The following is a 27,068-nucleotide window of genomic DNA, read 5'->3' on the forward strand; positions in this document are numbered from 1 at the left end:
CGGTGAACCCCCCTAGAAAAAGCCGCAAGAGACGAACCCCCCCCTAGAAAAAGCCGTAAGAGACGCACCCCCCCCCAAAACAAAACCCCGACCCCCCCCTCCGAAATCCGGCCCACCTCTAAGAGCCCGGCCGCGCGTCGTCTATAGAGGTCGACCTCTATAGAGGGCGGGGCGGCTCTTAGAGGTGGGCCGGATTTCGGGGGGGGGGAGGTCGGGGTTTTGTTTTGTGGGGGGGGGGGGTGTTCGTCTCTTACGGCTTTTTCTAGGGGGGGGTTCGTCTCTTACGGCTTTTTCTGGGGGGGGTTCACCGGGGTTCCCTTCGCGGGTCACTCGTAGGGTCCGCTCCGCACTAGCTCCAAAAGCAACAGGTATCCACCCTCTTAGGATACCCGGGGGATAGCGAGAGGAAATGATGTGCACCATGACACAAAACTCCCTCTTATCCACCACATTCCGGCGGCCGAGAGTACAGCTGGGTGCCGGAACAGCCAGGGGGTCATCTGCATCCTACTGCCGACATCCGCATCGCCTTCAATCCGCGCGCTGGCCATGCGTACGCCGGTACTAGGATGGAAGTGGTCCTCTGGGGTCCGGGACCCAGCATCGCGTCCACCTCGACCCTTCGTGGACGACACTTCGAGACCCGGCATCCGCATCACTGCATTTTTTTTTTCAGCGATGCAGGCACCGGGATTCGAACTGCCGTCCTCACGATAGCTCGAGCCTCGACACCCGCATCGCCGTGATTTTTTTTTTCCACAACGATGCAGGTAGCGGGAATCGAACCACCGTCTTGAAGGATGCGAGTTGAACACTCAAGCCACTCGGCTACCGGAACGGCACATCGAATACTGTTTATTTGTCGACCAGTAGCTTGGCCAGCCAGGACGTTATCGCGGCCTACGCTCTCGCAGTTCGTTCTGCCGACGAGATACGACACGCTCCATTCCCGCGCTCATGCGCACAGGGCGCCGCCAGTCACACTGGCTGCACGGCGACGGGACCGCCGAGTCAGTAAACACGTTTCGATTATGTTTCAATGTGTGACTTAGTTTAGTAGTGCTGGGATGTGTTAAGACGCTGTTCACTTGCTTCGTGAGAGACGCTTGTGGCGGCTCACAAAAGCAAATGATTAAAACGCCCTCTCGCGACATTCTGCCGCTTGTCCATGTTGGGAATCAACCAAATTCAGCACATTCGTATTTACGTTGCCGTGTATTGTGCAGGTAGTGTACGCGTCCTTCGTGATGACACCATTAGTTAGGAAAATGAAGACGAGCATGGTGGTAATTCACGCCAAGTTTATTTCCAGGCTCTTAAGCATTCTTACATGAGGTGAAGTATTTCTCTGGGCGTGTCAAAGAATACGTACAAATAAAATCAAGAGGACGCTCCGCCTATAGGGTAACATCTTCCTCAGCTTTTCGTTCATTCTACATGTGCGCATATGTCGCACATGAAACTGCGCTGTGGCAGTAATGTCGTATCAGGAAAAAATGGCACACCACAGATCACCAATCGGCAGTATATTCAAAGTACGCACGTCAAAATTATTGACGGGGAAATTAGTTTCGGAACGTCTTAACGGCGAATCCCAAAGAATGTGCGAGCGCGCGAAAAAGCTACAGCTGCACGAGGAATAGATCTCGATTCTAGAGGCAGAACATTTGGGACAGCTTTATGGAAGCCTTATGCGAAGCACTGCGCACAGCTGATTATTCCAAGAGAAATGGGTGAATAACTGGAGAAAACGACGCGATAAAAGTACGAAACAGCAATACACGCGCTATTAAAGAAGCTCTTCGTTCTTATGCAATTGTTTAGGCCACGCCCAATGCCAATGGCGCCTATACCTTTCCGGGCTACACAACACACAGGCGCCAGTTCAGAGGTGTGCCAAAAGACTCGATATTAACGTACTCAACGTACGGTGCGTCGTCAAGACGCACTGTGAATATCTCCGTAGAATTCACCTGTCACATCAGCCTTCGCTGTCAGTTTACGAGGCCGCTCGCTGCTGGTGTCAAACACTTACTTTGCAGTTTGCTGTTCACAGCATCCAACAACACTGGCACCAGCAGTACTAGAGTGCGTTTACCCGCGTAACTCCCACACGCTGTTTTACACAATTAGCCATCAAGTTAGCAATTGGATTCCAAAGCTATTCACAGCTGATATTTGTCTACTGCCACTTAATACCGCTACTTCTGCATCACGTGCACAAATTTGAATTTCTGAGTCAAAAACGGCACAGTATAAGGAAGGCTCATTATGCCATACATGGTTAGACCGGCCGTGAACTACCTTTGTGGCTTGGTGAAAAACACGATACGCGAGCAACATACGCTGCTGTGAACATCTCCACCAAATTTTGCAATAGTGCCAGGTTTTCCGCTCCTTGAGCTATTCCTGCCATCCACCAACGTTACACTCTTCTTTCCTCTCTTTTTGCCAACTTCATAACTCGGTAAGCCTTCCTGTTATCGGCGCTCTATTTCGATTACCCGACCCAAAACTCTCCTTAGGCTACCCAGGAACGATCCCGCAAACACTTATTAGTTCGACTAGTGGTACACGAAGAACGAGTCGTCTTGCACGTTACACACGGCCACCGTCGTCTTCTGGCCTTTTGGCAAGCGGTGTTTTCGGTCTTTTTATTTGTGTGTGTGTGTAACCACGCGTTTGTCGTAATTCTCAGCAATGGTGCGAATGGCCACGTCGTCGTGACGGTAAATGTGGCCGCTCTGACGCAGGTTCAAGACCTGACCTTCGAGCTGAACCTCTCCAGCCTGGTTCAATGGCTGTCCGGATGTTTCGCTCCAAATCGAGGGACTGCCATTCGAAGTCCGTGCTGGGGAGATCCTCGGCATCATTGCCACTTCCGGTGAGCACACTGCTCTGGAACTGTAAAAGAAAAAAGAAAAAAATGAAAATGAAACCGTTTGCAACTACTTCCGGCAGAAATAATTGCTTGCCGCCTGTTTTCCACAGCTCTCAGGAATCAGCATACTGCACGACAGACAGTCGGGGCTACGGAAATCGGGAAGACGAAATTAACGCACCCTGGTTCCTAGCGCCGCTTACGAAGTCAACGTACAACGCATCATAACATGCGCATGCAAAATTAGTAAGAACATGCCCTAAACTGTCTACGAAAAAATACTCATAATCGTAATGCTCATCATCAAGCAAACACACAAATAGCCCAGTTCATATAAACTAGACGTTATATAAAGCTTCGAACGCCGCAACGTTCTCGCGCGAGAGCGTCTAATTGGCGTTCGGGGTCAAGCGCGCAGCACAACCCACGTGCTCCATGCGGGACAATTCAAGCCAGAATAAGCTTGCCATTTACGGCGCTGCTTATCAATAGCAAACAAGTCTGAATATTTGAAATGTGGACCTGTTATTGGCATACTGCTGCTTTGTGAGTGAACCTAAAGTTTGTCAATGACATCAGTGCAAGTAATTAATCGGTAAAGCATGTGAATTCTGATAAAGGAGTGCTTATCTGCTGTGATGTGATCTGCTGTGATGTGACCTGCTGTGATCAAGTTACCTTAATGAAACGTTTCATTAAATGCAGTATGCAGTATTCCATTTCGTATGCAGTATAGAAATTCAATACTGTTGACATAAAGGCTTTTTTTTTTTGCAAAGTTGGCTGTTTCCCGTTCGAATCCCTGTACCATCAGCATAAATAGAAAGACGACAATACCCAATCTTAATGCCTGTCAACGTAATTGCATGGAATCTAATTGCTATGTAGCCGATTTTTAAGCATTGATTAGTAGTGACTAGTGTTCCTTTCGAGTCTTAAAGCACACTTACAAATGCAGGTGAACTTCGCAACGAAACAATGTGTTTGTATAGTTTCAGATTTGTTAACGCTTGAATTTACGCTGATGCTTCATCGAATTGTGCTTTGTGAAGTTCAGTACTAGCAAATTATTCCAAGGCTCAGGAAAAGACTGAAAATGTCCAGCTTACAAAAGTTGTTTTCGTTACTAATCCGACGCTCTCACTTTGCTGCGCCGCCTTCTCTCGCATGGCGCCGGCAACGCTTTGGAAGGGCGCCGGGGCTTTCGCCCGTGTATTTCCGCAGCTGCCCCATGTTCAGTGCGCGTCGGTTATGCGTTTCGTGCATCTAGATTGGCTTCCCCTGGGAAGCGTGTCGTAGCAGGAAGCCATGCCACACTCACAGACCACTGGATGAGCAAACCACAGCGCGCTCTCGCGTCATACGGCGGTCGTTAAAGGCGCGCAGAGTTCCTTCTGCAGACGCGGCTGCCACGGAGTTTGTTGGTGGAGATTTACGCTCTTGGAACTCGCTTTTTGCATCACTTTTACACATTCTTTAGACATCTAGCATGTTCACTAAGTCTTAGAGCGCAGCCTTGCGCGTCGCATTAACCGAAGTGGTGGATTTCTTTACGTCAACACCTACAGCCACAGATCATTAATTGTGGATCATTATTTGTAGTAATTGTGGGTCGTTAATATTGTGGAAACGGCGCATCGCAGATATAAAATAATATCAAAACGTAGCAAAACATATCTGCCCATATGAGCGGCCGAGCAACTTAAAGAATATATATCTGCACTTCAACATGCAGAGCAAGGAGGTTCCACCCTGCAGGACACCCTGGCCAACCGACATCCCAGTTGGAGCAGCAGACAGCGGGGAGACATAACGGAGTGTTCATGCCACCGGCAACGCTGCAGCACTGTATCGACTACGTTGCTCGCAATTGGCACCAGTGGCTTGACACGAGCCAGCGGCAGTGGATCCTGTTCACGTCGCTGCTGCAGGAGACCGGTGAACCTGGGAGTAATTCCAAGGCCAGGGTGAGAATCGCGGCCTACGTGTCTTCCTGAGCTCACTTATTCATTGACCTCGCTAAACAGTTACAACCATGTTACCGCGCAGTGAGAAGTAATTTCGTGCACTTCATTATTTTCATTTATTTCAATAAACAACCAATTACCTCTACGGCACTAAACTGACTCAGTGCAACGTGGGCCCATATAAAGGAAACTGCAAAAGAGCTTCACATTTAGGTCCGCCTTTCACATGGATATCCTAAACTTTTGCAACCGTCATTACTGTTCTGTATCATAACCAGTATGAAACAAGGTAACACCTTGCCCCTACAATTCTAGGCGAGAGGCTCGACGCATGTGGCCAGTCTACGCAACCCGCCTGTCTACTGTACTCCATAAGACATGACTCCATGCGAGACAATCCCACAAGCTCTGGGCGGAACTGTCAGTGCTGATAAACATTCAATGAATTCAATGGCACGAGAAGTTCCCGCCTAAATTAACCACTAATAGCACTTGCCTCAGCCATACGCACTGCGTTTCAAGTCTGGGCCCACTGTTGTCTAATGATGATGCTTGCTCCTAATAACACGCTTCAGTGATGTTTACGTTGTTCACGCAGCCGCTTTTCATTTGTTTACGCTGACGTGGTATCGCTAGGCCAGCCAGTTTCTGTCTTGGACATCCTAGACAGCTTCTTGCTGACAGACTGTCTACGAAAGTGGGCCGCCAGAGATCGCATCGTCAACATAACCACCAACCCGCCTCCCTGTGGGATCTTCACCATGATGACACGCGGTAGATCGCCGTCTGCAGTATACAGCCGTGTAGACTATCTGCAATGTGCGATATTCGGAGAATGCGGTAAAATACTGTCGACTGCGTTGGCGAATGGGTAAAGAAAGTTTACTGCGTTAAAGGCACTGATAAAACTTCGGCTACGATTAAACCAATTAAATCGAATTGAACGACTTTTATTGATAGCCTGCATGTCATATAACCTTTCTGTCCGTAAGTTAATGTCACTCAGAGCCGCGAATACTCTTGTATGGATAGTGAGTTATTCGATCTACTATTGTAGCTTAAAACACAAGTACGTGCTTTACCTATTGGTGTTCAGTTACATAAAAAAAAAAGTCTGTCTCGTGGGGAAGCAGCTCTGCGCAAAAAAGAAAAACAATATTAATATAGAAACACAAACCTATTCAACGCCAGGACCTCCCGTTTCCTTGGTATATACTGCAAATAATACCAAAGAAAGAAAGAGATCTTCATGGCACTGCCAATACAGATCTGCTTTTACTTTTTGGAAGATTAATAAATCAAAGCACCATTCCGGGCAAGTTGGTAATCCATTACTTAAATGATATTGCGCGACGAAAAAACGACACGGACGTGAGAGAAGACGACATACCAAGCGCAAACTTTCAACTAAGTTTATTGTGCCACTGAATCGATTTTATACATGGGAAACAGTGTAGACCGCGCATGCGCTTACAAGAAAAATGAAGTGCGAATTCATGTGACATAGTTACGAGTCATGTGATGCCGCCTCCAAGAAACTTAGTTCTTTTTCTGTGAGAGCCAGAGACGGGAAGCTAACACACTTATCACCCAATTTCGCGATCATCTGCGCTTCAGATATTTCAAGGATGAGCTGCTTGCTGCCACGGAAAACAATCGTGCATTGATCCTCAAGAGGTTTGCATCCATGATCGCCACAGTGGATCGCCAAGAAACCACCAGAGCCGTTTTTTACATTGTTGCTGCGTTCGCGGAGCCGATCATTGAGGCAACGCCCAGTTTGTCTGATATATTTCTTCCCACATGAAAGCGGAAGGTTGTACACCACCCGGTGGACACACTCGACAAACTTTTTGCGGTGATGCTTTCTGCGCTTATCGGAAGGTACGGCATTTGGATCCGTCAGCCTGCAAAGCCTGCCGAGCTTGTTGGGAGCAGAAAAAACAACTTACATTCGCCCTTTGGGCCATCTTTTTCAAGTTATGGGATATGCCGTGCATGTAATGTATGACACTTGCTTTAGGGCGTATGTCGGGAGGAGCATCGGCAACTGACTTCTGCGGGCTGGATCGCGCTTCTCTTAAATTGCGTTCCGCGACAGACACTAGCACCACCCTAGGATATCCAGCCAAGGACAAACGTAGAGTTTGCCTTTCAAAGCTTATGTCCACTACATGACAGCAAAACTTGCAAAAGGCATTCTTGAAGCACAAACTGATAATGGCCCGCTTAACAAGCTTAGAATGTGCGGACGTATACGGCAGAAGTGGCTTGTTGGCTCGCGGCTCATACGACCAACACGTGTGGCTGTCCTGAAAGCTCAGGCCAAGATGAAGGAAACGAAGAGACCTATCTACCGGCATCTCATGAGTAGTTTGAAGGGGAACTAAGCACTTCTGAAACGTTTGCAACGCTTTCTTAGCTTCCAGAATAAAGGCATCAGAGGAGCAGTCAATGAAAATTGAAAAGTCATCAACGTATCTGAGTGAGTGAGTGAGTGAGTGAGTGAGTGAGTGAGTGAGTGAGTGAGTGAGTGAGTGAGTTAGTGAGAGTGAGTGAGTGAGTGAATAAACTTTTATTTGGTCCAGCGAAACGCGATAAAACGCGCACCAGGCTAGTCCCACGACGGGACTGACAGATCTAGTCTGCCGGCCCGATCGCGGGCGCGCTGGATGGCCAGGATTTCGTCCTCAAAGACGGGACTTCGCAGGAGTGCGTCCCACTCTTCCTTGGTGAACTTCGGGCCCAGCGACCCGCACTCCAAGAGCATATGAGGCAAAGTCGCAACCTCACCACAGGCCATGCAAGAACAATTCGGATAAATCTCGGGATATAGGCTATTAAGGGACGCCGGATTTGGGTAGGAGTTCGTTTGCAGGAGTCTGACCGCCGGCGGCCTGCTTAGCTTGGAGTGAGGCGGCGGGAAAACCCTTCTCTCTAAGTAAAACAATGCCTTCAATTTTCATTTACTTTTTAATTTTTAATTTTCATCGACTGCTCTTCTGATGCCTTCATTCTGGAAGCTAAGAAAGCGTTAGAAACGTTTCAGAAGTGCTTAGTTCCTCTTCAAACTACTCATGAGATGCCTGTAGATAGGTCTCCGTTTCCTTCATCTTCGCCTGAGCTTTCAGGACAGCCATACGTGTTGGTCGTATGAGCGCGAGCCAACAAGCCACTTCTGCCGTATACGTCCGCACATTCCAAGCTTGTTAAGCGGGCCATTATCATTTTGGGCTTCAAGAATGCCTTTAGCAAGTCTTGCTGTCATGTAGTGAACGCAAGCTTTGAAAGGCAAACTCTACGTTTGTCCTTGGCTGAGTATCCTAGGGTGGTGCTAGCATCGGTCGCGGAACGCATTTTAAGAGAAGCGCGATCCAGCACGCAGCAGTCAGTTGCCGATGCTGCTCCCGACATACGCCCTAAAGTAGGTGTCATACCTTACATGCACGGGCTATCCCATAACTTGAAAAAGATGGCCCAAAGGGCGAATGTAAGTTGTTTTTTCTGCTCCCAACAAGCTCGGCAGGCTTTGCAGGCTGACGGATCCAAATGCCGTACCTTCCGATAAGCGCAGAAAGCATCACCACAAAAAGTTTGTCGAGTGTGTCCACCGGGTGGTGTACAACCTTCCGTTTTCATGTGGGAAGAAATATATCGGACAAACTGGGCGTTGCCTCAATGATCGGCTCCGCGAACGCAGCAACAATGTAAAAAACGGCTCTGGTGGTTTCTTGGCGATCCACTGTGGTGATCATGGATGCAAACCTCTTGAGGATCAATGCACGATTGTTTTCCGTGGCAGCAAGCAGCTCATCCTTGAAATATCTGAAGCGCAGGTGATCGCGAAATTGGGTGATAAGTGTGTTCGCTTCCCGTCTCTGGCTCTCACAGAAAAAGAACTAAGTTTCTTGGAGGCGGCATCACATGACTCGTAACTATGTCACATGAATTCGCACTTCATTTTTCTTGTCTGCGCATGCGCGGTCTACACTGTTTCCCATGTATAAAATCGATTCAGTGGCACAATAAACTTAGTTGAAAGTTTGCGCTTGGTGTGTCGTCTTCTCTCACGTCCATGTCGTTTTTTTGTCGCGCAATATCATTTAAATAATAAATCAGAATTTATTCATAGTCCTCTGCCTTCATAATATTTGCAAGACAATAATGCAATAACTATGCTGACGTATTACACACACTGTGCGCACATTTCATGGAAAGTGCAGCGTATCATTGCGATGCTTTGCATCACATAGCCCAAACGACCAGAATGAGTAAGGTTGCTTGACTTTATGTACATATGCTTGACGAGCGAAAGATCAACTACATTTGCAAACAACCTCTTCGAGCGAAATTTAATATTGCGCAGTAGTAAAACGCGGCTGATTTGGTTTTCGAAGATTACTCGCAGTTGGCGTGCAAACAAGAGAGTGCACAATAAAACGAAGAAACTCCTATGCACCATTTAGAGTAATGCCATCTTTATTTACGTACGTACTGGCCGTCTGTAAGCAGACCTGCGCCTTGACCTTTGGGACTAATGAGTCATAGCGAGCATTCAATCTCTCGGTGCATCGCGCTTGGTTTAAATACAAAGCCTTCCCTCAATGTCACTACAACTTTTGTTTACCATGTCAGGTTTGCCTACCAACAAAGTTTCTTCCTAGATTTAATTTTAGACTTGCCTGGCAGCACATGAAAAGCAAACAGTATACACACATTATATGCAGTATTAAAACTAGTACTGATTGTGAACTGTAGTTCAGTAACGCGAGTAGCCATGAATATTTGCATGATTACTAAGTGCTTTGATAAGTTTGCATCTAGCCAAGTGAATAAAAGAAGTTCTACACCGCTATCTTCTCTTTCTTCTTCCAGTGGCCATCCTACGGAAAGATCGCATGGAAAACAACGGCAAGCGACGTGGACAGCTCCCGTACGTCACCTACATAGACTTTCCTTTTCCGGCTTGCAATCCACTCCTGCAAATGCATTTATAGTGAGACTCATTTTATCAAACTATAAAAGAAATAACGAATATTGCTTGTCAACGAAGAAACGCAATATAGAATAGTAGAATATTTCCAAAGCCCTATTCTCACTTCTCTAACTATCTGTAACACGATGCGCTTATTACTAACTCTGCGAATTCACATATAATGACACCAATTTAATCGGAAAATACAAAAGTTTCCGAAAATTTCCTTTTGTGGAAAAGCATAATCCCATAGCCCCATAGAATGTCCGCCCAGCTCTGTTCTCCCTTCTCTAGAAACCTGTTACTGAATGCACATTTCACTAGCTTTGCTAATTCACATATATTGACACTAATTTAATCGGAAAGCACAAAACTTTCCGAAAATTTCTTTTTGAAAAAGCGTAATCCCATAGCCTCTTCGAATGTCCAACATTCGATGAGGCTATGGGAATGGGAAGAGGCTATGGCTATGGAAGAAACAAGCTGTTACTGGACGCACATATCACTACCTTTGCAAATGCGCATATACTCACAATATTATAACCTAAATATTCACAAATTTTGCGAATGTTTCTTCTCGTGGAACAGCGTAATCCCATAGCCTCTTCGAATGTCCACCCAGCCCTGCTCCCCTTTCTCCAGAAATATGTTACTGGACGCACATATCACTACGTTTGCAAATGCGCATATACTGACAATTATACAGCCTCAAAATACAGGAATTTGTCAAAATTTCTTCTCGTGGAAAAGCGTAATCTCATAGCCTCTTCCAATGTCCACCCAGCCCTGCTCTCCCTCCTTTAAAAAGCTGTTATTGGACACACGTATCACTACTTCTGCGAATATGCATGTACTGATGCTAATTTTACGAAAAAATAAACAAATTTTCAAGAATATTTTTTGTGGGAAAGCATAATCTCATAGACACTAGAATGTCCACCCAACCCTGCTCTCCTGTCTCTAAAAAGCAGTTACTGGACGCGCATACCACTACATCTGCAAAAGCGCATATACTGATACTAATTTAACCGGAAAATAGACAAATTTGGGAGAATTTCCTTCTGCGGAAAAGCACAATACCATAGCCCCTTACATAGCCCCTTGAAGTGTGCGCCCTGATCTGCTCTCCTTTCTCTAAAAAGCTGTTACTGGACGCGCCTATCTCAACCTCTGCAAAAGCACCCAATACTGATATTTAACGTGGCTGGAAGATACGCAATTTTGCGAAAATTTCCTTGTGGAAAAGCATTATCCCATAGCCCCTTAGAATGTCCGTGCTGTGCCCTGCTCTTTTTTCTCTAAAAATCTGTTACAGGATGCACATATCACTACCTCTGCAAACGTGCATATGCTGACACTAATGTAACCGAAATATGCACGACATTGCAAGAATATCTTTTTCTTGCAAAGCATAATCCCATAGCCCCTTACGTAGCCCCTTATGATGTACAGCCAGCGCTGTTCTTTCTGTAGAAAACTGTTACTAGACGCATATATAAGCTCCTCTGCAAATGCTCATATATTGACAGTAACATAACCGGACAAAACTCGAATTTACGAGAATATATCATTTTGGAAAAGCATAATCCCTAAGCCCCTAACATAGCCCCTTGTGATGTACACCCAGCCCTGTTGTGCCTTCTGTAAAAGGCTGTTACTGAACGCACATAGCAGTACCTCTGACTTCGAATATGCTGATACTAATTTGACCGGAAGGTGTAAGAATTTGCGAAAATTTCTTGTTGTGCGGAAAAGCATAATACCACATCCTTTTAGAATATCCGCCCAGCCCTGTTCTCTCTTCTCTAAAACACTGTTACTGGATGCACATATATCTGCCTGTGCAAATGCGCATATACAGATACTGATTTGGACGGAAGATATCCGATCTTGCGAACATTTCTTGTTGTGGAAAAGCTTAATCCCAATGCCCGTTAGAATGTCCGTCCTGTCCTGCTCTGCTTTCTCTAAAATGCAGTTACTGGACACACATATCAGTACCTCTGCAATGGCGCATATACTGACACCAATTTAAGTGAAACATACACCAATTTGCGAGAATATCATATTTTGTAAAATCACAATCCCATAGCCCCTTACATAGCCCCTATAGTGTAAATCCAGCCATGTTCTGCTTTCTATAAAAAGCTGTTACTGGACGCACATATCATTACCTTTTCAAATGCGCCTATACTGACACTAATTTACCCGAACATACATGAATTTGCAAGAATATATTTTTGTGGAATAGAATACACCCGTAGCCAGCCCCTAAGAATGTCCGCCCTGCCCTGCTCTCCTTTCTCTAAAAACCTCTTATTGGACGCACATATCACTACCTCTGCAAATGCACATACACTGACACTAATGTAACCGGAAAATACACGACATTGCGAGATTATCGTTTTGTTGCAAATCATAATCCCATAGCCCCTTATGATGTACACCCAGCCCTGTTCTGCCTACTCTAAAAAGCCGTTACTGGACGCGCAATAGCAGTACATCTCACTGCGCATATAGAGATGCTAATTTGACTGGAAGATATAAGAATTTTCGAAAATTTCTTGTTGTGGAAAAGCTTAATCCCATAGCCCCCTACATGGCCCCTATAATGTACACCCAGCCCTGTTCTGCCTTCTCTAAAAAGCTGTTACTCGACGCACACATCACTGCCTCTGCAAATACTCATATACTGATACTAACTTAACCAGACAAAACCCGAATTTACGAGAATAAGTTATTTTAGAAAAGCATAATCCCATAGCCCTAACATAGCCCCCTATGATGTACACCCAGCCCTGGTCTGCCCTCTCGAAAAAGCTGTTACTCGACGCACACATCACTATCTCTGCAAATGCTCATATGCTGACACTAACTTAACCAGAGAAAACCCGAATTTGCGAGAATGAGTTATTTTGGAAAAGCATAATCCCATAGCCCTAACATAGCCCCCTAAGATGTACACCCAGCCCTGGTCTGCCCTCTCGAAAAAGCTGTTACTCGACGCACACATCCCTACCTCTGCAAATGCTCATATACTGACACTAACTTAACCGGACAAAACCCGAATTTACGAGAATGAGTTATTTTGGAAAAGCACAATCCCATAGCCCCTATCATAACCCCTTAGAATGTCTTCCCTGCCCCTCTCTCTTTTCTCTAAGAAGGTGTTACTGGACGCACATATCACTACCTCTGCAAATGCGCCTATGCTGATACTATAACCGTAACATAAACTAATTTGCGAGAATATCTTTTTGTGGAAAAGAATAATACCATAGTACGTTAGGATGTACACCCAGTGCTGTTCTCCCTTCTCTAGAAAGCTGTTACCGGACGCATATATAACTTGCTCTGCAAATGCTCATATATTGGCACTAATTTAACCAGATAATAGACGAATTTGGGAGAACGTCTTACTTTCGACAAGCATAATGCCATAGCCCCTAACATAGACCCTTAAAATTTCCGCCGAGCACTGTTCTCTCTTCTCTAAGCAGTTATTACTGGACGCACATCTCCCCACCTCTGCGAATACGCATATACTGCGACCAATTTACCGAAAGAGACCCGAATTTACGAGAATATCTTTTTGTAGAAGAGAATATTCCCATAGCCTCCTAAATAGCACCTTATAATGCACGGCCAGCCCGATTCCCCTTCTCTAAAAACCTGTTATTGTTCGCACATATCACTATCTCTGCGAATGGTCATGTACCAATACTAATTTCACTGGAAGTTACGTTGATTTGCGAGAATATTTTTTTTGTGTGGAAAAGTATAATCCCGCAGCGCCTTACATGCCCCTTAAAATGTCCGTCCAGCCCTGTTGTCCCTTCTCTAAAACGTTGTTACTGGACGCACATATAACTACCTGAGCAAATGCTGATATAATGATACATATTTGACCGTAAGATATGCGAATTTGAGAAAATTTCTTGTTATAGAAAAGCATAATCCTATAGCCCCTTAGATCACCAGCCCCGCTCCGTTCTCCTTTCTCTAACAAGCTGTTACTAAACGCACATATCAGTACCTCTGCAAAGGCGCATATACTGAAAATAATTTAACCGAGAATACACAAATTTGCGAGAAATTCCTTTTGCGGAAAAGCACAATCCCATAGCCCCTTACATAGCCCCTTATAATGTGCGCCCTGACCTGCTCTTCTTTCTCCAAAAAGCTGTTACTGGACGCGCCTATCTCAACCTCTGCAAAAGCGCATATACTATATTGGCCGGAAGATATGCAATTTTGCGAACATTTCTTGTTGTGGAAAAGCTTAATCCCATAGCCCCTTACATAGCCCCTGTAATGTACATCCAGCCCTGCTCTCCTTTCTCTAAAAAGCTGTTAGTAGACGCACATATCACTGCCTCTGCAAACGTGCGTATATTGATACTAACCGGAACATACACTAACTTGTGAGAATATCCTTTTGTGGAAAAGCGAAATCGAATAGCCCCTCATATAGCCACTTAAAATGTTCGTCCTTCCCTGCTCTCCTTTCACTAAAAAGCTGTTACAGGGCGCACATATACGTACCTCGGCAAAGCGCATATACTGACATTAATGTAACCGGAACATACACGAATTTGCGAGAACATGCTCTTGTAGAAAAGCAGAATGCCATAGCCCGTTACATAGCCCCTACGATGTACATCCAGCCCTGTTCTGCCTTCTCTAAAAAGCTGTTACTGGAAGCCCATATAACTACCTCTGCTAATGCGCAAATGCTGATACTAATTCGACCGGAAAATACGCGAATTTGCGAGAATATCTGTTGAAAAGCATAATCCCATAGCCTCTTATATAGGCCATGATGATGTACACCCAGCCCTGTTCTGCCTTCTCTAAAAAGCTGTAACTAGAAGCTCCTGTTACTACCTTTGCTAATGCGCATATACTGATACTAATTTGAGCGTAAGATACGCGAATTTGCGATAATATCTTTTTGTCGAAATCCATATTGCCAAATCCCATTACATAGGCCCTTAGAATATCTGCCCTGAATTGCTCTGATTTCTCTAAAATGTTGTTACTGGACGCACATATCACTACCTCTGCAAATGCGCATATACTGACGCTAACCTTAACCAGAATAGTTTTTTATTGAAGTGCATAATCTCATAGCCCCTTTCATAGCCAATTATGGTGTAAGCCCTGCACTGCTCTCGTTTCTCTAAAAAGCTGTTACTGGACGCACATATCACTACCTCTGCATTTGCGCATATAGCGACAATAATTTAACCTCAATATACACAAATTTGGAACAATATCTTTTTGTTGAAAAGCACAATCCCATAGCCCCTAACATAGCCCCTATGAGTTACACCCAGCCCCGTTCTGCCTTCTATCAAAAGCTGATACATCGCATATCCCTACCTCTGCAAATGCCCGTAAACTGACACTAGTTTAACCGGAACATACACGAATTTGCGAGAATATATTTTTGTGGAAAAGAATACACCCATAGAGCCTTAGAATGCCCGCCTTGGCCAGCTCTCCTTTCTCTAAAATGCTATTATTGGACGCATATATAACTACCTCTGCAAATGCTTATGTAACTAATGTAACCCGAAAATACACGACGTTGCGAGAATATATTTTTCTTGCAAAGCATAATCCCATAGCCTCTTACATAGCCCCTTATGATGTACGCCCAGCCTTGTTCTGCCTTCCTTAAAACGCTGTTACTGGACGAACATATCACTATTCCTCTGAAAATGCACATATACAGATACTAATTTTACAGGAAGATAAGCGATTGTGCGAAAAATCTTGTTGTGAAAAAGCTTAATCCCATAGCCCCTTAGAATGTCTGTCCTGTACTGCTCCCCTTTCTCTAAAAAGCTGTTACTGCACACACGTATCCGTACCTCGGCAAAGGCGCATATACTGACACTAATTTAACCGTAACATACAGGAATTCGCGAGATTATCTTTTTGTTGAAAAGCATAATCCCATAGCCCCTTAAATAGCCCCTTCAGATGTACGCCCTGCACTGCTCTCATTTCGCTAAAAAGATGTTACCTGATGCACATATTAGTACCTCTGCAAGTGCGCGTATAATGACACTAATTTAACCGGAACATACACGAATTTGCGAGAATATCTTTTTTGGAAAAGAATAATCCCATAGCCCCTTAGGATGTCCGCCCTTCCCTGCTCTCCTTCCTGTAAAAAGCTGTTATTGGAGGCACATATCACTACCTCTGCAACGGTGCATATACTGACATTACTTTAACCGGAAAATACACGAATTGGCGAGAATATCTTTTATTTGAAAAGCATAATATTATGGCTCCTTACCTAGCTCCTCATGATGTACACCCAGCCTTCTTCTGCATTCCCTAAAAGGTTGTTACTGGACGCGCATATCACTGCCTCTGCAAATGCGCATACACTTCTACTTATTTGACCGGAATATACGTAAATTTGTGGGAATATCTTTTTGTGGAAAAGTATGATCCCATAGCCCCTTACATAGCCCATTAGAATGTCCGCCATGCACTGCTCTGCTTTCTCCAAAAAGCTGTAACTGGATGTAAGTATCACTAACTCTGATAATGCCTATTTCCTGATACTAATTTGACCGGAAGACAGATGAATTTGCGAGAATATATTTTGTGTGGAAACGCATAATCCCGAAGCTCCTTACAACGTCCTTTAGTATGTCCACCAAACCCTGGCGCCCTTCTCTAAAAAGCTGCTCTTGGACGCACATATCACTACCTCTGCAAATGCGCATATGCTGGTACCAATTTGACGGGAAATTACATGAATTTGCGAGAATATCTTTTCGTTGAAGGGCATAATCCCATAGCCATTACATAGCCCTTTAGGATGTTCACCCAGCCCTGCTCTTTCTCTAAAAAGCTGCTACTGGACTCACATATCGCTACGTCTGCAAAGGCACACATACTGACACTAATGTAACCGGAAAATACACGACATTGCAAGAATATCTTTTTTTTTGCAAAGCATAATCCCATAGGCCCTTACATAACCCCTTACGGTGTACACCCAGCGCTGTTCTCCGTTCTATAGAAAGCTGTTACTGGACGCATATTTAATTTTCTTTGCCAATACGCATATACTGACACAAATTTAACCGGAAGATTCGCGATTTTGCGAAAATGTCTTGTTATGGAAAAGCTTAATCCCATAGCCCCTTAGAATGTCCCGTCCTGCCCTGCTATCCTATCTCAAAAAGCTGTTGCTGAACGCACATATCAGTGCCTCTGCGAAATTGCATATACTGATAATAATTTTACCGGAAAATACAAGGATTTGCGAGAATATCCTTTTGTGGAAAAGCATAATCCCTAAGCCCCTTACATAGCCCCTTATGATGTACACCCAGCCCTGTCCTGCTTTCTCTAAAATGCTGTTACTGGACGGACATATCACTACATCTGAAAATGCACATTACTGATACTAATTTGACCGGAAGATATGTGACTGTGCGAAAATATCTTGTGAAAAAGCTTAATCCCAGAGCCCCTTAGAATGTCTGTCCTGTACTGCTCCCCTTTCTCTAAAAAGCTGTTACTGGACGCACATATCCGTACCTCGGCAAAGGCGCATATACTGACACTAATTTAACCGGAATATACACGAATTTGCGAGGTTATCTTTTTGTTGAAAAGCATAATCCCATAGCCCCTTACACAGCCGATCAGGATGTACGCCTTGCACTGCTCTCGTTCCTCTAAAAAGATGTTACTGGATGCACATATCAGCACCTCTTTAAAGGCGAATATACTGACACTAATTTTACCGGAACATACACGAATTTGCGAGAATATCTTTTTGTGGAAAAACAATCCCATAGTCCCTTACATAGTCCCTATGATGTACACCCAGCCCTGATCTGCCTTCTATAAAAAGCTGATACTGAACACCCATATCACTACTTCTGCAAATACGCGTATACGAATACCAATTTGACGGGAAAATTCATGAATTTGCGAGAATATCTTTTTGTGGTAATGCGTAATCCCATAGCCCCTTACATTACCCTTTAGCATGTCCTTCCCAGCCTTGTTCTGCTTTGTCTAAAAAGCTGTTAGTGGACGCATATATCACTACCTCTGCAAATGCGCACATACTGACACTAAATTAACCGGAAAATACATGGATTTGCGAGAATTACTTTTTGTTGAAACACATAATCCTATAGCCCCTTACATAGCCCCTTAGTATGTCCACCCAGCCCTTTTCTCCTTTCACTAAAGAGGTGTTACATGACGCACATATCACTACCCCTGCAAACGCGCATAATCGTGCGCTAATTTAACCGGAAAATACAGGATTTTGCGAAAATTTCTTTTTTGGGAAAGCCTATTCCGATGGCCCCTTAGAATGTCAGCCCAGCCCAGTTCTCAGTTCTAGGAAATAGCTGTTACTTTACGCACCTATCACTACCTATGCAAAGGCGCGTATGCTGACTATAATTTAACCAGAAAATACACGAATTTCCAGAAAAGCATTTTATGGAAAAGCACAATCCCTCAGCCCCTTAGAATGTCCGCTTAGCCTGCGACCACCTGTGACTATTAATGCAATTTCTGTAAGACCACACGCGTCAGCGAGCTCACCGCAATTTCCTTCTTTCCTTCCCTCCTCACTCTCTCCCTGTTATCTTCGTTTCCCCCTTCCCCATTCCACCGGTGTAGGGTAGCCAACCGGACGGTATTCTGGTTAACCTCCCTGCCTTCTACTTATCTCTTTCCCTCCTCCCTTGTTCTCCCTTCTCTAGAAAGCTGTTTCTGGGTGCACATGTCACTACCTCAAGAAATGCGAATACACTGACAATAATTTAAACGTGAAATACAGGAATTTGAGAAAATTTGTTTATGTTAAAAGCATAATCCCAAAGCCCCTTAGGATGTGTTTATCCCTGCTCGCACTTCTCTGAAAAGCTGTAACTGGACTCACATGTCTATGGCACTAATTTGGGTGAATACACGAATTTCCCAAAATTGTTTTTATTTAAAACATAAGCGTATAGCCCGTTAGGATAGCTCGTGGCCATGGTTAATGATCACATAAAATCGAAACGAAAATTGAGTGTACGAAGAAGCGACGAAACTATTTGTGCTAGGCACAGGTTGAAAACTAAAGCGCAGTACGGAAACGATGACTGCTGTGGAAATGATTGTTTTAATTTGCTTCTGCTGTGTTCATGAGCATTTAAAGGCGGGTATGTCATAACAAGAAAGTGGTCCCCGGAATGCTCTGCAATGTAACCAGTTTTTGCCGGAAGCGTTAATATACCTTTGTGAACCATAAATCCCAAGCTTTCTTCTCGTAGATGAAATTTCTGTCTGCGTGTCAGCTGGCACCAATCGGCTCATGGGCAACTGTTAACAAGTGGCTTCAGTTTGGTAGAACACCTCAGAAAAATGTGCCGCGCCAAACCGATATGATAGTCACTATGAAGCAGCTGCGGAAGAACTTTCGTTTCGTCCTGTAGCTGTTTGGTAAAAATAGCGCTTGTTTCTTCATAATGAATGCAGTAAGAGTGTACTTACCTTTCGTCCGCTGTGAAATGGAGATATTTCGCGCTTGTGTTGCTCCCCTGGTTTCCGCGCCAAACAGCCGCGCACTCGCCCGTTGTCCTTTCCTCAGTTTTTCCGACGCTACGGGAACGTTCGCGTGCACAGACAGAAAATTTTGTAATGCAGAACATACGAAAAAAAAAACACGCACGTGCAATGAAAGCGACAGGAGGAGACGAACTGAGTGGCAGCCGAAGTAATATCTCAACAAATGAAGCGGCTAAATAAACATTTAGGTCGGCGACAGGGAAACCAACTGAAAACGCACTTTATTTTAGCAGATAATTGCATCAGTGTGCTCAATTACTTCGTAGGTTGAAGAGATAAAGCCGCTTGCGCAGAAGGCACTGAAGTTTCCTGTGGCTGCCAGTGTCACGGTGGCGCTTTATTGCCGACACCGAAAGTAGCCCCACGGTCCACCCACTGTATAGGCTGACTGCAAACTCCATTGGAGGAAAAAGAAAAGCGCCCAGCAGCGTTCACGTGTTGCCCACGAATGGTGGCTACTACAGCAGCCCGTGCGCACAGCGATTCTTAGGGGCCGCTTGACTCGGCTGACAGCGCATGCTGAAAACCACACGCTGCCTTGCCCTCTTCGAACTATTCCAAGCACAGCGCCTACGTTTCGTTGAAGTAGAAAGCGTTTCGTGAGCGACGAATGCTAAATTGTTCATCTGTACAGCCTCATTTCAACATGTGTAGAAAGGTATACTTATCCAAGCGTTCCAGGGCGTCGTACTGCCGTAATTGGCTATATTTACCAAAGTAGCAAGGTAAGTACACGAGACACTAGCTCCAAATTCTGATAAATTAGTTCCAATGTTAAATGCAGTGCGTGGCAAAACTATCGTTTTCCTAGTTTTTATAAAATAATTAGTATCAATTACGGAAACTTCATTTCCTTTTTCCTTACTTTCATGTGCCATGGAAAGTTTGCAGCTTGCTTCTTCGGCGTCCTCGGTAAACTAGACAACGCAAGTTTTCCAGATTTTGTTAAGACAAGGAACATGTTATGGCTAATGCGTACGCAAAGTTTGAAATATGAGGGTTTACTGCACCGTTTGAAATAAATTGTGTAATAGAACAATCCAGAGAATATATAGTTAACTTGACAGCAGAGCGAAATTTTGCACGCAGCCGATGCATAAATACAAATGTCACCAAGATCAAAGTTAGCAACAATAGACGGATTAGTATGTAAAACTGGCATTTGAAGATAAATACATTGGAATCAAAAAGAACTTCTGCAAAAAAAAAATGTTTACAAAGTGTTTCTATATTTCACGCTCCCGTTATTAACTACGTTTCCGAATGCCCGGGAAGAACTGTGTCACAGAATGTCCCTATTCATCATAAATCATGGGTACGTTACGTACAGTGCAAATACAGATCTTAATGCTACTGGTTTTATTTGGAACCTTGGAAAAATTATTCAGTCCTCTTTTTTACGGTGGTTTTGATCCATGATAAGACGTTCGCCCACTGTCCTCCATAATAATGAGGGTGCGCCGTCTTTCTGCTTGTGAAAGTAAGAGCAAGGCAATCGGTAATGTGCATACAGTTGGTGGGTTTATTCTGGATTTTACAATGAGTTACATATGTAAGCATTTCGGAGTGGTACGCGTGTTTTGCTAGAGCTCAGAATTTAGCGCGTTTCGCTGGTAAAACAACAAATGCCATCGAGATCAAATTTAGCGAAAATAAGGGAAGGGCTCTGGAAAATGCTTTCACAAAGTTAGATGCGTGTGAAATAACTGCTTCCCCTGTTAAAGAAAATTCAGTGTGTGTTCAAAAGCGGCACACGGCCGTTAACTATGCTTCTCAGTAACCCGAGATAACTACTCTAAACAAGTTTGTTTATTCTAAACGTAGGTCTGGTTCCCTGCAATGTGTGCTGAGACAATCGAAATGCTGAGCATGGCAGCCACAAGTGTGCAAGACGACGGTGATATGACGACTATGTGATGGTGGCTATGACGTTGTTGGGGTGAATACTTGGTTGTTTGGTAGGAAAGAATTTCTGCAGAAACCGTCGACAATGATTACCAATGCAAGCCAATAACCCAAACAAATACACGAATGAACAAATGAACAAACCAACGAAAGAAGGAACACAATAACCATCGACCTAACGAATGGTTTAACGATCCAATACACCAACGACTGAAAGAGCGAAAGAAAGTATGAACTAATGAATTGAACTACCAAGCTACTTCGCGAACGAAGCACTTGAACGAACAATCTACGAAGTGAACGAACAAATTGAACTAGCAAGGAAAGTAACCCGCGAACGAATTGAACTAACAAACAAATTAACAAACCAAAGAACGATCATTTTCCTCGCCGAGTCCTACCACTGACCATTCACCACAGACTAACCACGAAAACTTACTGAAGAGGCAAGAAAATTATTCACTTTCAAGTTGCAACCATCAACATGTGACAGCGCGCGCTGCTACTGTCGTCACCGCCGCTGTTTAAGAATCATCGTCAATGACAACGCACGCGCGATACACGTTGAGTTGCTACTTCCTCCTGCCACGTAAGTATTCATGTCCCCGATGACATAGCCACCATCACGTCGTCATATCAACATTGTTGCGTCGCAAACCTGTCGCTGTGCTCAGAATGTCGCTGGCGGTGATTATTCTTACTAGCAGTAGTACTAGTTGTGGTATTATTATACATTGTTAAATGAATGCGACAAAATCACTAGGCTCCACGTTAACTTTTAAAGAATGACGTGGCAAGTGAAAACAGAGTTCAGAAGTGAACAGAAGACAGAACATCCATACTGCACAAAAACAAGTTTCAAGGATCGTCCCCAAAGAAAACTGGTAAGGGTAGAAACAGAATGGTATACTATGCATTGGTCTCACTAATACTTCAGCATAGGCAACGGAAACGCCATTTTTTCTCATTTTACCCAGGTGCGCTGACCTAAGCAGAAGAAATTCTTTCCCATAATGGTACGGTCGCTCCTCAAGTATTCTCAGGGACAGGTGCACCCAGTTGCCACATCACAGCGTTAAAGGCCGTATCTGACTGTCTAGGAAAAGCTCTCGAACCGCGCTTTCTCAAGGTTACAACTATCTTGAATATGTCCCGAATACGTGTGATGAGGAATATGTCCTACATCTATGTCCAAACACCTGTCATCAGCACTCTTCCCTTAAGCATTACACGTTGCGTTCGTCCTCGTGACATCACTGCGCACATGTGTGACACAGTGCACCCGCCTGATTTTGTGGTTCTATTTCTAAACCCCTTCTGAAAGTTGAAGTTCGGAAATGTAAAAATTGAACGAGGTGAAGGTTGTGTATGAACAATTCATCAATTCGCTCGTTGCTTAGCGTGAGAAACAATTCTGCACATCAGCGTTAATGGTACATGGCTCTAAAATAAAAGTTTCGCTTGTAATATGTTCGAACATGTGCGACGGACAGTGGTGTGATTTTTCGTTGTGCAAAACCTGGTACTTGTGTTATAGCGATTCCGAATTCTTTTTTACCGATGATGGTGCCGCGACAGAAATCAACAACAAAGTGAAACACCGGCGAACAGGAAGCTGTCAGAAGGGAAGTGATCTCCGAATACATTACCATCAAGTTTAATTGAGTTCCGCAAAAAAAAAAACAGGTTATTGTTTTTAACGCGTCAACATCAAATTCAGCGAAAAGCAGCTGCAGTGCACTTTTCTAACCACTGATGCGCCCAGATAACAGGCACGAAAAACAAAGTGGTTACAGCATGAAGCAGTGGAAAGAACGTCGAGTATGGGTTGTACCCCAAAAGCTGACAGTGTAATTATTTAAAAATACTTGCGGACTGCGTTCACCCCATTTGGGAAGCGAAACATTGCCTGACTCTTCGTCCCTGCGTCGCTTGAAGCAACAGCCACGGATATAAACTAGCAGCCAGGAACCTTTCAGTTACTTTTTGTGTCTTCAGAAAAGCAGCGTGAGTTTCGTTCGGACGGTATAATCTAAAGCTATTCACGAAGGCAGATAATCACCATTGCGTGCAAAATCAAGGCGAAAGCAAGCCGCCATATTAGTGCTTTCTACAGCGCCTGTTACGGCAGCGAAGGCTACATTTAAATGCAAGGAAATGGCCGAAATCAAACAAAGGAACTAAGTCAGCACAGACGCTCATTTGAATGATACTAACTCGCAAACTCGCTTAACTAGCCATGTTTATGAAGAAATTGGGCTATAAAAACAGAATTTCCTCTCGTGTGACTATTCCGCGGGCGCTAGCTACTGATCAGCAGCATACCAGGCCTCTATAACAGCTGGTCACCAGGTCCGCAGAGAAGGCAGCAAGACACCAGGCCTCCGGAACTGTCATGCACTTGGTGGACACGTTAGGTAGCAAGATACCAGGCCGTTAAAAGACCTGGCCATCATGACTGCAGGCTGGATAGAGAGTCTCCAGGCCTCTAACACAACTGACTATTAGGTCTGTAGTGCGGACACGAACATACCAGATCTCTAGGCCAGCTAGCCTCAAGGTCCGCAAGCCAGGTAGCAAGGCAGCAGGCTGCTAGAAGATCTTGCCACAAGGTGTGCAGAGCAGCCAGCATAACACCAAGCCGCTAGTCCAGCTGGCCACCAGGTCTGCAGTGCGGGCAGCAAGACGCTAGGCTGTTAGAAGTGGCCACCAGGTCCACAGGCCGGGCTGCAACATGCCAGGTCGATCGAACAATTGGCCACAAGGTCCGCAGCGTGGATACCAATACGCTAGGCCGCAAGAAAATATGTGGTCACCAAGCCTGAAGAGGGGACAGCAAGACACCAGGACAATTGAATAGCTGACTACCAGGTCCGCAAGGCGAGGACCAAAGCACCGGGCCGTTAGAACAGCCTATTGATCGTAGTTGGGGCGAAAAAGTTTCATTGAAGAGCGGCGCATACCGATAGTGGCAAATAAGTAAACAGTAAGCCAAGATGGAGTAAAAGAAGTTCACTGAATAGTGGCACATACCATCACAAGCTCAGCAAGACAAGTTGGCTTGAAGGCTCGTAACCCCTGTTCCCTCGGCAGAGAAACCCTATGCTCTACACATTATTGGCGTGAAACAGCTTAATGTGAATTAAAAACCAACATATGAACAAACGTACCGCAACCTGGCCGAATTCTCCAAAGAATGCAAACCGAACTAATTCGGAATTGCAGCACTTGCAGCACACGACAGTACACATAACTGCATTATTCTCGTGGTAAGATTGGTTCTGTGTCGTTATCATTTTAATACTATCAGTATTGAGTTTCAGTTCAGTGGGTGGGCTCATTAACTTCTGAGTGGGAAACTTAAAACTTTAGTCCAACCTCATGACAAACATGCAGTCTGCTATTCTCGCTTAAAAAATTCACCGACGATTACGCTACTACGTAGTGCGAAATTTGAGCGTAGCTCTGCACGCGTTTTCATTGGGCGATATAACGGTCTAAGCGGAGAGTCTTTCTCGTGCGGCACGTTGCAAATAGAACGAAGTGTAGCGTGACTTTCTTGCTAAACACGAGATCGCGAGAGGCAGCGCGTGGTTGACGCGTGGGCGCGATTCATAGCAGCCGCCGCAAACAGACCTCCGCTCATGCAGTGCTTTGTTTCTATATATGGTATCGGTGGACGCGCTCACCGCATGCCAGACGACGGGGTGCTACTCTGGCACCATCTCGTTGTGGTCGTGGCGGCAGAGCCCGCCTTGCGCAGCACTGTACCTTTATTATCACGCTTTCGCCATACCTTCCTCCTCCGCGTTCCTCCTCGCACTCTATTTGCTATAGCCATCTCTCATTCCCTTTGGGCTCCAAGTTCGCTCTTTCATCCTTCGTTGTGCTCGTTCGCTCGGTCACGCCGAGGGACGCCGACGCGGAACGCACTAATGGGAGCCTAGGAGCTTCGCTTGAATTAAAACATACTTATATTTTAGTGGCCAGTGGCACGTACGGGTAGCAGATTTACGCGGAATGGCCTTGCGTCACCATAAAGCAGGAAGAAACCTGGAAAAGCACACTGTGCTTTCTTTTGCTGCAGCTTTATATCGTGGGTTTATATATTACAAGGTGTCTCGAGAATTCTGAGAGAAGTCAACGTGGACAGCTCCTGACTAATTTGTACCAGCAATTATAGGACAGCAAAGTGAAGTGCGTCGACAAGACAGACTTCGTTACTGGGATGCTGGAGTGAAAAATGTAGTCATTGCAGCAGCGCACACGAATCACGCCTTATAAATGAAAGTTTGCTGGAAAGCAGCATCAAGTGCATACTGTGAACGCAAATACTGTACTGCTATTTTTCTATGATACTACGATTGTTGGCAACGCACGTCTCCTATACGTACCTCGTTCTCCATACGATGACTCACTGGATAGCTTCCAACTTCACAAGCTGAATTTTCTTTTTGTCATAAAATCAGTCAGGTGGGAGCACTGTGGCTGCTTTAATTATGATGTTAATTGTATATACGTGTTCAAAACAAATAATATTAATTATTATTATTGCGTCCTGTTTACGCTTGACTGCTAAGCGTTATAAGAAACGTTGCCGTACTCGTACATATAGTGCATGTAACTGTCTTTTACGCGATTTCCTTTGCAGAGCGAAAAGAAGATGAGCTCACCTTGACTGGCTCTTATGTTAGGCCACCGTGCTGCCTCGCACTCGCGACCTTGTGACGACCCACGAAAGGCCACAATCGTCCTTGCCCAACCAGGTCGATCTCGTGCCGTTCGTTCACGGCAGCGTTGAAAAAAGAAAGACACCACACGTGTACTTGAGGAGCACTGAGACCAAGGAGGACACACGAAAACCTCGGGGTTGTATTATGAACAACATCCAACGCCGTCATAATCTCGCAAAAAATTTAAGTCATCAACAGTCCTGAGTACTCTCGCGCAGTGTTACTCACTATGGCATCCGACGCATTTTACTGGGGAGAGAAAGACATCGCCACTTCTACTGGCGTTTGCATCGTGCCATGACTGCGTCAGGTGCAATCTAACAACAAAAACGACAGAATAAGCCCAGTTTGTGCTCACAATCTGTAGTAGTTCCTTTTATTTATTTTTGTTGTTGTTGTTTCAACTTGCAAAAGGAGGTGCGTTACTTTGTGCGATCTCTAACGGAGATTCACTTTCGTGAGACTCTGCACAGGGCTCATTGAAGGATACGGCCGACAGCGTTCTGGGCACTGCACAAAGATAACGAGCTTGGCACAGCACCACAAACGTGGTCTGTCGCGTATATATATACATAAAGAAACAGGCAAACGTAAGCTAAGCACATGAACACAGCACCAACTCCCAAGAAATTAATCATTCTTGAAAGGGCAACAATGCTATGCCTGACCAGAGCGAAAAATCAAAACGTAGGAACAAAGTGCAATGTAGTATGGTATGCTCAAGTAAAAACTCTTGCTTGGACTAGTTGGTTCATGCTTGAATGTAAAAAAGCAGGGCGCAACGATAAGGATCCTGATCTTTGCGCCCTGCTCTTTACATTCAATGTAGTAGGTTGCACATAAGAGCCTAAGACATGATACCGCAAAGGCCATGATACAACAAGTGTCATTATACCGCCATTCATGACGGAATGGCAGTATAATGCAGAGCAGTACAAGCAGAGCCATGCGATGCTAACACATGACAAACCCAACCGCCATAGTCTTACCTC

General features: G+C 44.8%; 1 long non-coding RNA gene across 2 annotated transcripts; it reads right to left on the reverse strand.

Annotated features, from left to right (window-relative positions):
* Positions 1–1,284: 1,284 nt before the first annotated feature.
* LOC126539624 (uncharacterized) lies at positions 1,285–20,011 on the reverse strand. Of its 2 annotated transcripts, XR_008614284.2 has the most exons (3): positions 19,364–20,011; positions 6,026–6,063; positions 1,285–4,825 (listed from the first exon to the last, which is right to left on the reverse strand). It is a non-coding gene; the product is annotated as an uncharacterized lncRNA (long non-coding RNA). The 2 variants fall into 2 exon arrangements; XR_011890908.1 differs by lacking the exon at positions 19,364–20,011 and having other exon boundaries at positions 6,026–6,466.
* Positions 20,012–27,068: the final 7,057 nt, after the last annotated feature.

The sequence above is a fragment of the Dermacentor andersoni genome, chromosome 11, assembly GCF_023375885.2.
Source record: "Dermacentor andersoni chromosome 11, qqDerAnde1_hic_scaffold, whole genome shotgun sequence".
In the NCBI taxonomy this organism is placed as follows: domain Eukaryota; kingdom Metazoa; phylum Arthropoda; class Arachnida; order Ixodida; family Ixodidae; genus Dermacentor; species Dermacentor andersoni.